We start from the raw sequence: 15,258 nt of genomic DNA on the forward strand, positions 1-15,258 counted from the left end.
TGCAAAAGCAATGAGGCGGGGAATGAAGGGTCACTGTTCTTGGTTGGCAGGCATTTGGCTGGTGGGCACAGGAGGTATCTGGCACATATTTTTTTATCTCTTGGAACCCACTGCCTTTGCTGGAGATGAGCAAATATTTCCTGGGCACCCCCTTCACATTTAGCTAATGACCTCAGCTAAGGTATCAAGGGACAGGAAAGTCAAGAAATGCCACTTCTTATATCTCTCCAAAACTTGCAGGCTGTAAGCCACTGGCTTGGCCTGGCTGGCAGTGAGGTCCAATGCCTGGTTTGGGGGAAGGAGGGGAGGAGAGAGGGGGTCCTCTCAAAACCTTATCTCTTGAATTCAAATACGAGAAAATGGGAGTCTGGGCTCTGGAGAGGGAAAAAGACCAAATAAAGAAAAACCCCGTGAGTCCAGGCAGCCAACACAAGAGCCTCAGTCCCTATGAAACCACCACCAAAAATAGAATTGTGGTTAGGTGCTAGTGAAATCCATTTTCAAAGGAGCTATTTTACAGGCTGTCTCATTTAAAATGAGGCCAATTAAAAAGCTGGGGGGGGCCTCTTTAAATGGGCCACCCTATACGTTCCTGATGACAGGGTCACCCTGTGCCAGTGGGCATCTGAGGTATCATTCTGAGACTTCTGGCAGAGGACTGGCTCGCTTGCACACCCCCTCTCCTGTCTGCCTGGCCTTCCTCCGCTCTCTTTGGGAAGCTAAACTCTCTGACCCATCTAACAAGATGGTGTCAACTTTGTGAAGATCTGGGTAAACCAGATGTTTGGCCTCATGAAGCCAAAGGTATGACTGAACTTGGGAGTACAGGGGGAAGGAGGTTGAAAATTAAGGCTTGACCTCAGTAGGGGAAGCATCAATTAAGCTCTTACTGTATGCCAGGGACTGTGCTGAGGCTGTAAAAATACAAAAACAAGAAACTGTAACTTTGGGCAAAACTTTCTAACAATTGGAGCTGGTTTTCCACTTTTTTTTTTTTACTCATTGACTTGAGAGTTATGATACAAATAATGGGGAGGGACTGATTATAAAGGAAATGACAAAAGATCCCAAATGCCTCCCCCTAAAGCTAGGAGATAATACATCTACTCCAGTCCTCTCTTCCATTTCATCCTCAGATAAGCATACAGAAAGTAGCATTGGGTTGGTAAAGGGAGTAAGGAGGGAGGTTGGAAGGGAACACGGGAGCTCCCTGGCCTAACCTGGACCTGAACAAAAATAACGCAGGACCCCAGGGTCTAACCTAATCCAATGAGAGGCCAGCCAGTCCTCTCTGGGACCATTCTCCAGGTTGTTAGTTTGTTTAATTTCTGACAACATCAAACCTAAATGAGCTCTTCTCAATTCTCACTCACTCCTCTGCCTGCTGATATTTCTATCTGCATTCTTCTTTGTATTGGCAAAGCAAGGGGCTACTTTAATGTATCTCCACTAGGAAGCCAAAAGGTTTTTGTTCAGTTATTGATTTAATCATCTATTTGTGTATATTATAGAGTTTCACAGATGGATTTAAAAAAATTTTCTTTTTAATACATTTTGCTTTTGCAACACATTCATTTCTGAAAGTATCCCTTCCTTCTCCCCTAACCAGAGAGTAAGCTGTCCTTGTAACCAAGAATTTAAAAAAAAAAAAGACAATTCAGCAACACCACTAAACCAATCCAGTGTCCAAGAGATCATGCAAGTATGGATTTTCCTAACATCATACTCTTTTCTGAATATACCCTCTCCCCCATACTCCTCCTAGCCATCCCTACTCCTCAGCCCCTGGGAGCCTTCCAAAAGTAACAGAGTTATTAAGTAAAACAAAATAACACAGTTACTAGATCTGACAACTTATACAACACTCCACACCCATAGGTTCCCACCTGGAAGGGGGGTGGTATGGGGGAGAAGGTCATCTCTTCCTGGGACCAAAATTGGTTTTCATAACTACATAGATTAAAACCCTTAGATTCACCCACCTCCCCTGGCCCCACGAAATGCCAATGAAAAAAGTCAGTGAAGACTATTGGTCTAATTGCATCGGGTATTTTAGAGGCATCTCCCACCCTAACCTCAGTCTACGGTGACCTCAAGTGAAACCTGAAAGGTCAGCCACTGACCTGCACCACAAGGTCTGGTCCACCACCGACCTGCCACTCCCCACCCCAACACAATCATGGAATCAGCTGCATTGGGACTGTAGAGATGATGCACACCAGCCCACAACTCCAGCAGAATCATCACTTGGCTCAGGGGTGTAGTGGGGGAGTCTCCAGACAGTGAGGTGCCCAATCAAAGTGACAGAGGATGGAAGTTTCAACGAAACTTCTTTTAGAAATCTCAGTGGGCAGGGCACTGGCCTTGGAATCAAGAAAACCTGCCCTAGCAATCCTGCTACCAACAAAGATTAGCTGTGTGATCCTGGGCAACTCAAACTCTCAGCCTCAATCTCATCATCTGTGAAATGGGGATAAAACAGCCCTTTCTTCTCAAGGTGGGATAGTAACATTGTATACATAGTAACCTACATAATAGCATAGCAAAGTGCTTTGCAAAGCTTAAAGCGCTATGTAAGTATGAGCCATTATTGTTACTCATTCATTATTTTTACTTATCCTAAACACAAAGCAATATGACTTTAATACATATTATACTAGACAAGCCCCTTACAGAGCCAGCTGACTGTTCCCCTCCCCCTACTCCCTGCCACGCCACCATTCATGTCCTTGGGATGCCACAATCAGACATCATGGGCTACAAAGAATCTTAGTTCCATAACCGCCCCCCCCCCATTTTACAGATAAGACAACTGAGTCTCAGAGAAGTAACAGGATTTGAATTTACATTCCCAGGACCCCAAATCCAACACTTTGCATGGTCAATTCCTTCTCTTTCCCTCTTTCCCCACCATGAGAAGCACTTCATATTTGTATGAAAAATGATTTTTTTTTAAGCCAAGAAGGAAAACTTTCCATTGGTTTGTTTGCCCAAACCACAGAGCCCCATAATGGTAAAGTCTGGAAGAGAAGCGAAGTCTGCAATGAGCCATCTTGTAGCCAGTGGATCCACAGAGAGATCCTAAGCTGGCTACCTACAACTTGCTGTGTGACCTTGAGCCAATAACTTAACCTTTCTGGGCCCCAGCTTTTTCATCTATAAAACTTGAGGGTTGGACTAAGGTCCCTTCTAGCTCTATGATCCCATGAACTTGGGGGATTACTTTAATCTCCCCATATCTTTATTTTGTTCTCTGTAGGGCACAGTATAAATACCTGTCCCAACCCCTCCACTGACTTACAAAGCAGTTTTGAAGATGAATTAGATAAAGTCTGGAAATTAATGGGAGCTCCTTGCAATGTACTATATAAATACAAGATTGAGTGATTACGATTGCTTCAGCCAAATGGCAAGTCATAAGATAACTTACAGAACACCCTGTCCCACAAAGATATTCACAGTTCTTTTACTCTCCTAAATCACTGAATCTCAGAAGGAAATTTAGAAGCTATCTAATCCAACCTGGACCCCAGTAGAAATCTCTCCGTCATTCTCAACAAGTAGTCATTGGGCCTTTTCTCAAAGATCTCTGATCAAGGGGAACTCACTTCTCTCAGAAGCAGCTCATTCCACTTTGATATTACTTTACCTCTTAGACTCTTTATTCTTGTGTGGCTGGAGTTGGGATATATGTATATGTTTGCCTTCCTGCTGCCCTGGCCCATTGTTCCCAGATTTGGCATCTGGAGCCATCAAATATCACTCCATAACAGCTGTTTGCTCCTCTGCGCAGTACAGTGAGTTAATGGCTCATGTTTTATGAACCCCTGGGGGAGTTTGGGGGGACCATTGTTATTTCCCCATTAGCCCAGTAGTCCTATGGATGCCATTCTAGTCCAGCTCATCTTTGAAGCCCCCCCTGAACTCCTCACTTGTTAATCTATCAATAAACATTTATTAAGTGCCTACTGTGTGTCAGGTAATGTGCTTTCCTACTTCAAATTACTTTATATTTACTGATCTGTGAACATTATTACATCCCTTGCCACCCCTAGTCAGTAGAATATAACCTCCTTAAGGTTGAATGTTTTGACCAGCACAATATTTTGTATACAGCAGGTGCTTAATAAATATTTCTTAGACTCAATGCAATTGAATTGTGTTTCCTTGAGATTTTATAACTTTTCATAATGATATTTCCCAGAATCTTAAAGCCCTTTGTAACCAGGAAAATTCTTTCTAATAGTTAACCTAAAGCTTTTCCGCTGTAAGTCAAATCCTCCCCTCAATTGCTCAAACCATGCTTTCCTCAGTCATGTCACCTCTCACCCAACACAGCCCCTCAAGGGCCTCACAATAACCTTTCATGGGCTTGAAGGCTATTCTATTTCTCACTCCCCACCATTCACGCACTTAAAAATAAGCCTCTCTCCTCCATCCTAATGGGGTCGAGTTCCTGCATTCTATTGTTTCTCTCAAAAAGTTCTAATGCAAATCTCTCTTGACCATTGTAGGATCATAGATTCAAAGTGAGAAGAGACCTAATGGGTCACCTAGTCTAACCCCCACATTTTACAGTTGAGGAAACTGAGGCCCAGGGACTTTAAGCGACTTGCTAAAAGTCACACAGGTAGTAAGTGGACAAACCCAGGTCCTCTGACTCCAGATGGGGGGGCGGGGGAGGAGGGGGATTCTTTCTATAGCACCAGCACTGTTAGAGACAGCAACTACATGAATTATGATTGGACTAAAGGAAGATTCATATGACCCCTGCACCACCTTAAAACATACACACGAACTCACCGCTCCAAAGAAGTCATTATGTATAGTATCTGTCACTTCGTAGTATCTGTCACTTCGTAAGTAATAAATAAAAAAACTTACAGGCTGACTAACCAAAGCTCCAGTGGTCTAAACCTTTTGAAGATGTTGCCTCGAGCCTTCTTACTACAAGTGACCAGCTCTAATCTCCCTCCTGTCCTGTGGTTGTCTGTCCCCCTGCCACCCTCCCTCAGAGGCTGAAAACTTGACCATATATTGCCCACACCTGGGATCCAGAACCAAGGGTCGGGCTCCTCAGGGAGGCTTCAGGAGCTAGTCAGTCAGTCACTTCTACTTGCCCGCCATGCTGTCCCTTCATAAAGTAAACAAAAGTCGAGCCAGTCCAACCTCCTGCAATATGTCAGGATTCTTTGTCCTTATCAGCTCTCCTCTCACCCCTACCAACAGAAATGTTTCTTATGCCGCCTCTCTTTCCCCAGTCTACCTGTTTCTCCTGGCTGTCCAACCCCATCTCCAGCATAAGGTAAAAAAGGAAGTTTGGATCACTTCATTGCTCTCCCCTTTCCCCCCCACCAATTTCCAGGTAATTACTACCATCAAGGCACAACAAGGCTCTGTGGGCTGCTGTTTCCCCTACAGAATGCTCCCAAGTCAGGAAAGACTTCTCTTGGAAGACGTCTCTAGGGAACAGAACCATAGGCTAAGAGCAGGGCAGCTGATTAGCAAGCCAGTAGCTAGCTCTACCTGTTTCCTAACCTAGGGAGATGGCTGGATCAGAAGGTCAAGGGCAGAAACTTTGGGAGTTCACAGTGACTCCCTTGGGTGCCCAGGAGCACCAGACACACAGCAGACATACATTTATATTCAACAACCAAATCCACTCCTCTGAAACTCAAGCAGGGATTCTTAACCTCTTCTGTGTTCTCAACTCCTTTGCAAGTCCAGTAAAGTCTATGAACCCCTTCTCAGAAACATGGCTTTAAATGAATATAATAAAACACAAAAGAAACCAATTATATTGAACTGAAGTTATTTAAAAATGTATTTTTAAAGTTCATGAGCCTCAGGTTAAGAACCCCTGTTCTAGTAAGAAATCACATTTAGTGAGAACCAGGGAGGCAGCCAACCCAAGGTAAGCTAGGTTTCATTTTCTGTCCTAACCGACATCAGGGAGGGAGTGAATGACCAAAGATCTCAGTTTCTCAGCTGTCTGGCTCCAGGCAGGCTGTCCCGGCTAGAATAGCTAGAATATATGGGCTTCTCTTCTCACTCAGGTATTAACAATTCAACATTCAGAGAGAGAGAGAATACACACACACACACACACACACACACACACACACACACACACACACACGCACGCACACGCACACGCACACACGCAAAAAACAACCCAACTTACCTCATTTAACTAAAGATTCTGTTGGGAAATCCAAGAGCAGGGTCTACTGAGGAATCTGGGCAGAGGGAAACGAGACAGACTAGGTCCTAGAGGTGATGGCCAATCTTAGTGGGGTGTTAGGTTCTATCACTTCCCAACCCTCATAAGAGTGAAGATAAATGCATAGGACATTAATTTTAAATCATTTTGTAGGATGTTAAGCAATAGGCCACCAACCGGGAATTCCCTAAGTCACTTCCCCCTTGTCTGATTGGCTGCGAGGGCCTTAATACAGTAAAATAAAGGATTGCAAACATGGGCTCATTTGCATGTGGAGCTCACACTTTAGTATTCAACCAAAACAGGTCTGACTAGGTTATGACTGTCTCGGGGAAAAGAGAAGCAACCTGTTAATGGATGAAGAATTGATCGGGCAGTTACTGTTCTTTCCAGCTTGGAGGCTCACTGGAAGGATCAAAATCCCAGAGCCTCCAGATAGCCCAACCTGGACCTGGGCAGGAACTTCCTACAAGATTTTTTTTTTTTTTTGGCTTGAAGAAATGGGAGGAAATGGATCAACTAATCCAAAGCTTCTTAAACTGGGAGTTATGACCCCTTATGGGGTCACATCACTTAATGTGGAGGTCAAGAAAAATTTGGCAACAGTAAAAAGTTAAGAAGCTTTGTTATATACCTGTAATGGGGGAGAGGGTCCCGTGGAAAAATTACTCTGGCAAAAAGGGGTTGAGAGTGGAAAGTTTAAGAAGCCCTGAGCTAACCCACCCTCCTCAAAAGATCACACAGTAAGTTTCTTAAGGGGACCAGAATGCTCATATATTTGGAACAGGTGTTCTTAATTGTTCTCAGTTTATACAATTAAAAACTTTATTCTGAGAAGGTGTCACCAGACTACCAGAGGGATCCGTGATACCCCCAAAAAACAAATAATTAAGAACCTCTAATTTAAAGCTAAACAGGGCTCAAGAAATGAGCCCTCATTTTACACATGAGGAAACAGAGAGAAAAGGTAAGTGACTTACCCAAAGTCATACAGACAATACATGTCTTCCAGTCTTCCGTGACTCCAAATCCACCATCCTAACCTGCTCCATTTAGGGTCAGCCCATCCCATTTTCTGCTCATTAGGTAGCTTTCCCTTCCATTTACCTCACAGCAACTTCCCCCATTGGATCTCATTCACTCGTCGCCCCTGTGCCTTCCCAATGCCCAAAATGACATTATGTTCAACCTCCCCAGTTCTCTATTCTTCAATCTAAACACCTCCATTTCCTTGACACAATCCTAATTTGTTGTGATCTCTCGCCATCCAAGTCACCTTCTTCATATGCTATAGCTGTCTGTCTTCTTCCAATGTAGTGGCCAGAACTGGACAGTATAGCTCAGAGGTCATCAAACTCAGGCAGAGTACAGGGGTTATCACCTCCCTTGATCTGTATGCCATGTTTCTCAATGCAGCCTAAGATCACATTACTCTTATTTGACTATGGTCACACTACTCATGCATATGGATTGACCTTGCAGTCTACTAAGACCCTCAGATCTTTCTTTTTCACATCACCTGTAGTCTCAGGTGATTTAGGCTAGATGCAATGAAAAAATTCCTAAAGAGCTGACCTCCCCTGTCTTCCACCTGTGGAAGAAAACAACCACCAGAATCTTCCCTCTTCTCTCAAAAAAAGGAGGCGGGGGTGGGGGAAATCAGGTAAATAATCTATAAGGTAGACTATTATAAATACACAAATTAAAAATAATGGACATGAGGCAGATAGGTGGCACAGTGGATAGAGCACCGGTCCTGGAGTCAGGAGTACCTGAGTTCAAATCTGGCCTCAGACACTTAACACGTACTAGCTGTGTGACCCTGGGCAAGTCACTTAACCTCAATTGCTTCACTAAAAATAAATAAATAAATAAATAACGGACATATGAAGAGAGAGACATCTGCATCCAGAGAAAGAACTGATAAATAGAAGGGTATTTAGAATAATTTACGCACACACACACACACACACACACACACACCTATTTGTGTCTAATGGTAGCTATCTCTAAAGCTGGAGGAGGGAAGAAAAAGAAATTTACACGATAACTTGTATAGTTCGAGGGAATAACAAGTTTGTTGTGCAATCATCTTTTTTTTTAAATTATATCGTGTTATGGAAATGCTTGAATTGAAAATAAAATATTTAATTGAGAAAAACTCAATCTTGGAATAAAAATATTAGTTAATGAGATATCTTTTGCTTGTTTTTGTGAGGCAATGAGGGTTAAGTGACTCGCCCAGGGTCACACAGCTAGTAAGTGTCAAGTGTCTGAGGTTGGATTTGAACTCAGGTCCTCCTGAATCCACGGCCAGTGTTTTATCCACTACTCCACCTAGCTGCCTGCCAGTTAATGAGATATTGTGTGTTTGTGATGACTATCCCCCATACCTGGAATGCATGCTCTCTGCTCTCTTCCACTCACAGAATCCTTTTTCTTCAAGGCTCAGCTCAAACACCTCCTTCTACAGGAAGCCTTTTCTGACTTGAACTCTTGCCTCAGCGATTTGCACCCTCCCTTCCAAAGGACTTTGGACTTAATTACTTTCCATATGTATGGATTTATTCTGTACATTTTGACCTCTATACTTGTTATCGCCAGAATTCGAATTTCCATTCTTTGTATTTGCATCCCAAGCACCTATTATCCTGCTGGGCCACTTTATTGAGTAAGGAAGTTTCTCTTCTGACCTTCCATCTCTTCCCCCACAAAGGCTATGTAAATTGCTATAGTAGTTAAGTGTTCTGATGGGATCCTTTTTCCAGAACTGGAAAGGGTCTCATCTTACAGATGGCGAAACTGTGGCCCAGAGAGATTAAGTAGACAGACGTGTCCTAGGTCACACATGCAGTATCAGAGCCAGGATTCAAACTTGGGCCCCCGACTCTATTTCCATTGCTATTCCCACTTGACCATTCTATCATCAAATTGCTTTTCTCATTACCTTGAGCACAAACCCTCCTTGGCATTCTTTTTTTTTTTTTTTGGTGAGGCAATTGGGGTTAAGTGACTTGCCCAGGGTCACACAGCTACTAAGTGTCAAGTGTCTGAGGCCAGATTTGAACTCAGGTCCTCCTGACTCCAGGGCTCCATCCACTGCGCCACCTAGCTGCCCCTCTTGGTATTCTTAATTAAAAAGCCAAGCCCTGGTTGGGTCCCGTGAAAGTCAGTTCCTTTTAGACCTAGAATCACTCCCTTCGGGTTGGAGAGTTACACAGTGGGTGGGGGAGAGGGGAATATGGGAGGGAATCACCCATTCCCATTAGTTAATAAGCAACAGTCAACTCTCAACTATGCAGAAGCTGATTATCCAGTTTGTGTATTATCCAAGCCTCTGGCTTCCTCCTTCAATCTGCCTGACTCTATTACTATTTATTTACACCTTCCCTCAGGGGATATCCCAGAGATAGAAAACAGCCTTCTTTCTTTCCAAGAGGAATCTCTGTTTTTGATAGTGATACTTCTAGAATATCTGGTCAGGAAAGGAGATGGCCGAGTAAGGTCTAGAGAAAATATGGGCTTCAGTTCTCCATGGCATTCTTCTGTATTTCTCCACAAAACTCCTAGAGATGAGGTCTTGTATTGCTCTTTGTATTTGGGTAGCCACTACTCTGAAGCTCTTATCCCAACCCTCATTTGACCCTTTGGGTCCTCAGAGCTCCTAAATCCCCTCAGAGTTCTAGGATTTGGAGGGTTATTTTTCTAGTGCTACAGGTCATGAGCCCCCACCAGGGTATTCTCCTTCTGATTATCAATTGAGAATCAATTTAAATAGCCATAGCCAAGTAGTTTTTAGGAAAAGGTATTTAAGAAGGTACCCCAATAAGGACAGTTGGTACAAAGCATCACCTCCAAAGTTTGTGACATATCCTCCCACAAGTATTTACAGAGTGCAAGGGGAAGTGGACTCAGGCACAAATAGCACATATGGTAAAGGAGTAACTTATTGCTACTGGTTGCTGAAAGAACTTCCCTACCCCTTTTGCCCCCTTCCTCATGTCTCCATGGAATGCTCAAGGAGTTCCCCTTAGGCATAGTGAACTTCTGGGAATTTTGAAGGGCTAGTGTCACAAGGGAATAGGTGGGGGTCCTTAGGTATTCCTCAGAAAAGAATTACACTCTCAAATACAGTTAAATTAGAATTAAAATGGTCTTTTATTTGGCACTAGAGAAAGTGACTGAATGGGGAAGTCTAAGACTTCACCCTCCGGGAGAAGGTGATTTAGGAACATCCTCCTCCCAGAACAGAAGGAAGGTAAAAGCTTTTATAGAGGATAGATGGGGTATCCACCTGAAAATGGATAGTTCCTTTGGGGGTGGAGTGGGGAAAGCTTGAATGCTTGTCCTGAGAGTCAGGGGGATTTTTTTTGAAATGACAGTCCTGACTTCTCTCTGTCTCCAAGCTCTGGTCAGGTAGTAGCTGCACCTAACTGACGTTCCTGCTATAGAATTTTATCTCCCCTTACTTCTTAGGTGTGTCTGTCCTGTTATCTAGTTGGTCAATCTAAGCTTTAACAGTCCCTTGATTCCTTGATTGTCTGTCCTGTTATCTGGTCATCTTTCCATTTTGCTTCTTACTGGAGAAACTTCTTCTGAATGATCCTTAAGCCCCATATCAGTTAGGAATCAGCATCCAATCTGTCCTTGACTCATAATGAAGAAGTGGCCAACAACTCTTCTAGGGATGCTGCTAGGTTGCCCATGGAAAAAATGGGAAATAACTACTTCAGTTCATCCAACAGCATATTGTACGAAATTGAGTATTTGACTATCTGGACATCTCTTACCACTTACTTAAATCGGGTGAGGTGATGATTAATTTAATCAGTCCCAATTTTTTATTTGTTTCTCTAGAGCCTAGCACACAGCAGGCACTTAATAAATGCTTGCTGATTGGTTCCTCATTACCAAGGATTGGTGGAGAATTAACTTTACCTGTTTCATTAGTCTCCATGTCTCTAGTCTTTCCCATCTACAATCTATCCTGTACACAGCTACAAAAATAATCTTCCTAGGGCACAAACCTCACCATGTTACTTCCTCAGAAACTTTCAATGGCTCCCTATTGCCCCTGGATTAAAATACAAACAATTAAGGTTAACCAGAACCTGCCCCAACCTGCCTTTCCAGCCCCATTTTAACTTGACTTCCCTTCATGTAGTTTATATTCTAGGCAAATTGGATAACTAGCTATTACCCACAGCTGTTCCTGCCTCCATATATTTGCACAGGCTACCCCTGATGCCTGGAAAGCACTGCCTGCTCAGTCCCCCTTCTTTTTTTTTATTCTTTTTTTTTTTTTTTGCAGGGCAATGGGGGTTAAGTGACTTGCCCAGGGTCACACAGCTAGTAAGTGTCAAGTGTCTGAGGCCGGATTTGAACTCAGGTCCTCCTGAATCCAGGGCCGGTGCTTTATCCACTGTGCCACCTAGCTGCCCCCTAGCCCCCTTCTTTAAACCCTTATTGGACTAGAAGGCTCAGCTCTGGTAAGCTTCCACTTCCATGAAGCTTTCCCTGATCCCCAAGATGGATAAGCAGGACATAATGAGAAAAGCCCTAGATTTGGAATGAAAAGACCCAGCTTCAAAGGCTGACACTGCTATTTCCAATCTGTGTGACCTTAGCAGAGTCATTCCCACCTCTTTGAGGTCTCAGCTTCCTCTTCTGTAAAATGAGGGGATTGTCCTGAGCTGAAAAATTTCTCACCTGCCTCTAAATTTCAGACAGCATTTTATCCATCCTTTCCTCTCATCACTTCCTATCTACCTCTTGCAATGTTTAACCAGGTACCTGTTGGAAATCTTTCAGGGGAAGAGGCAGCTAGGTGGTACAGTGGCTAGAACCCAGTCCCTGGAGTCAGGAATTGAGTTCAACTCCAACCTCAGACACTAGTTGTGTGACCCTGGGCAAGTCACCTAATCCCCATTGCTTAAAAAAAAGGAAAGAAAGAAAGAAAGAAAGAAAGAGAGAGAGAGAGAGAGAGAGAGAGAGAGAGAGAGAGAGAGAGAGAGAAAGAGAGAGAGAGAGAAAGAGAGAAAGAAAGAGAGAAAGAGAGAAAGAAAGAAAGAGAGAAAGAAAGAGAGAGAGAAAGAAAGAAAGAGAGAGAGAGAGAGAGAGAGAGAGAGAGAAAGAAAGAAAGAAAGAAAGAAGGAAGGAAGGAAGGAAGGAAGGAAGGAAGGAAGGAAGGAAGGAAGGAAGGAAGGAAGGAAGGAAGGAAAGAAGGAAGGAAGGAAGGAAGGAAGGAAGGAAGGAAGGAAGGAAAGAAAGAAAGAAAGAAAGAAAGAAAGAAAGAAAGAAAGAAAGAAAGAAAGAAAGAAAGAAAGAAAGAAAGAAAGAAAGAAAGAAAGAAAGAAAGAAAGAAAGAAAGAAAGAAAGAAAGAAAGAAAGAAAGAAAAAGAAACCTTTCTGCGTGCCATATTCTGGGAAAACAGAAACTATCATTGTTTTCCCCCTTCATTGCTTTTTTTCTAGTCCTAGAACAATGCCCTCCCACTTTGTGGGTGGAGAGAGGGAACCTGTTGATTTCATTGGCACAGAGAACCCCAATGAGGAAATTCCCACCACCCATTGAGATTTAGCTGGGTGTCTTAAGAGAACTGCTGGGGAAACCCAGAAATTGAGCGATTTGCTCAGGGGTCACTCAGCCTACAACGATGACAACACTTCCAAAGAGAGACCTGAACCTCATTCTTCCTGACACCAGGCTTGTTCTCTTTCTCTGCACATAATAGGTGCTTAATAAATATTGATACCCACAAATCTACCCCTCTACCCAGGGACCTGCTCAAGCCAGCTCCAATCAGCTTAGAGCACGGTTTGATTTATTGTTTCGGTTATTGTCTAGACTCAAGGAATAGATGGAGAAAATGTTAATAATACCAATTAAACTGAAAAGTATGCCTCCCTTTGTTAAACATTTACCAGTGCCCCCCTCCCCCAACCCCAAGCCATAGAGGTGTGTTGAAGAAGGCAAGCCCCATGCAGAGAAACCTCAGCTCTTCCTTGATTCTGTGTCTAGGTGAAGTTCAGACACGAATTGTTTTTCCTTTTTCCTGGACCGGTGAATTGTCTTTCTCCTCTCTCTGGGAGGGAGCATCCGGTCTTCCTAAAAATAAATCGTTGAGGGGGCAGTTAGGTGGTGAAGTGGATAAAATACCGGCCCTTGATTCAAGAGGACCTGAGTTCAAATTCAGCCTCAGACATTTGACAATTACTAGCTATGTGACCCTGGGCAAGTCACTTAATTCTCATTGCCCCTTAAAAAAATAATAATAATAAATTAAAATAAAGAGTTGAGACATTTGAAACCATGACGTTAATGTGAGGCCAGGTCAGCAGGGCCTGGATTGATCAGGCCATAAGCATTTATTGGGTACCTACTGTATGCCCTGTCTGTCCCACTTGAATGGCACACATTTTACCTCCCCAGTGCCAGAAAATCTTCTCTTCATTTACTTCAACATAATGACACTTGATGCCCTTGGCCTTAGCCAAGCAGATTAAATTTAATTCTATTCAACAAACATTTATGAAAGGCCTATTGAGTGCTGAACCTGGAGTCAACTTCCTGATTTCTTTCTTTCTTTCTCTTTTTTTGAGGCAATGGGGGTTAAGTGACTTGCCCAGGGTCACACAGCTAGTAAGTGTCAAGTTTCTGAGGCCAGATTTGAACGCAGGTCTTCCTGAATCCAGGACTGGTGCTCTATCCACTGCACCACCACCTAGCTGCCCCACACTGCGCCACCTGGCTGCCCCCATCTTCCTGATTTCAAAATCTATCCTCAGACCCTTACTAGCTGTGTGACCCTAGGCAAGTCACTTCACCCTGTTTACTTCAGTCTCCTCATCTATAAAATGAGCTGGATGGAAAAGGAAATGGCAAACCACTCCAAGTATCTCTGCCAAGAAAACCCCAAATGGAGTCATGAAGAGTCAGACACAACTAAAAGTGACAACAAAAATTAAATCCAGGCCTGTCTAGGAATCCAAAAAGAGCTGGGTTCAAGTTTAGACTCTGGCACATCTTAGCTGGGCGACCCCTGGGCTAAATCCTATAATCTCTCAGTGCCCCTAGGCAGATCTGTAAATTGTAGAATAAGTGAAAATGCTCATTCATAGAGAAAGCTTCTCACAGGAGTTCTCCCACTTAAACCACAGGTTCCCCATCCAATGACTACCTCTTCTTCCATTTGAAGGTAAGTTCCTTAGGGTAGGGACTGGTAACAAACAGTAATTAAATGCTCTGTCATCTATCTACATACACACACATTTGGGCCACATTTTGGATCAACAAGGCAAGTCAACAAACATTTATTAAACCAGTCACCTAGCTAAACACTGGGAATACCAAGAAAGAAATATAAGCCCTGCCCTCCTGAAGCTTACATTCTAATGGGGAGAGACAACATATAAAAGGAAGCTGTAGAGAGAAGGGCAGAGAGGGTGAGATGGATCTAGAAAGCCCGGAGAGGCAGGCGGGAAAGCATCCTTTATATCTGAGGATACAAAAGCAAACACCACAAAACAAAAGAAGACACGCCCCCAGATCCAAGCTGTAACCTGGTAGAGAACATTCCCAATTCCCTCTGGGGCAGGAACAACACTTTCTCTTTAATTTAAACCTCCCCCTGAGGCACTAGGGGAGGGCAGCATCTCCTTCCTGCCTCTCCCAGGAGGAGAACGCCAGGCCTTCTGCAAAGAACATCTCCTTCCATGTTCTCAGGATCCTTTAGGGACAGGGTGATGGGTAAAGGTTGATTACTCCCATTTCACAGATGGGGCAACAAAAGAGCAGAGAAACATAACATCTTGTCCAGGTCATTGAGCCAGCTCAGGTGACACTGAGAATAGAGGCCAGGTAAATGATTGACTCAGACATTGGGAAGGAGGGAGGGAGGGAGAGGTGGAGGGAAGGGGGAGGAGCAAAGGAAAGGGGCGGCATCCCGGACATTCTGCCCCTTCTTAGATCATCCTCAGGGCTATGCCAAGCTCAAGTTCTAGTGGCTGGCCTGGGAGACGCACTACATCTCAAG

The 15,258-nt window shown here is 43.6% G+C and overlaps 1 protein-coding gene across 1 annotated transcript in view; it reads right to left on the reverse strand.

The window, feature by feature from the left end:
- The window catches only part of EHF (ETS homologous factor), a 65,528-nt gene extending 59,214 nt beyond the window's left edge, over positions 1-6,314 (reverse strand). Inside the window, exon 1 of the mRNA XM_043972440.1 lies at positions 6,185-6,314. The gene's annotated coding sequence lies outside the window, so the exon portion shown is untranslated. The remainder of the gene's footprint in view (positions 1-6,184) is intronic.
- Positions 6,315-15,258: the final 8,944 nt, after the last annotated feature.

This window comes from Dromiciops gliroides, chromosome 6 (assembly GCF_019393635.1).
Source record: "Dromiciops gliroides isolate mDroGli1 chromosome 6, mDroGli1.pri, whole genome shotgun sequence".
In the NCBI taxonomy this organism is placed as follows: domain Eukaryota; kingdom Metazoa; phylum Chordata; class Mammalia; order Microbiotheria; family Microbiotheriidae; genus Dromiciops; species Dromiciops gliroides.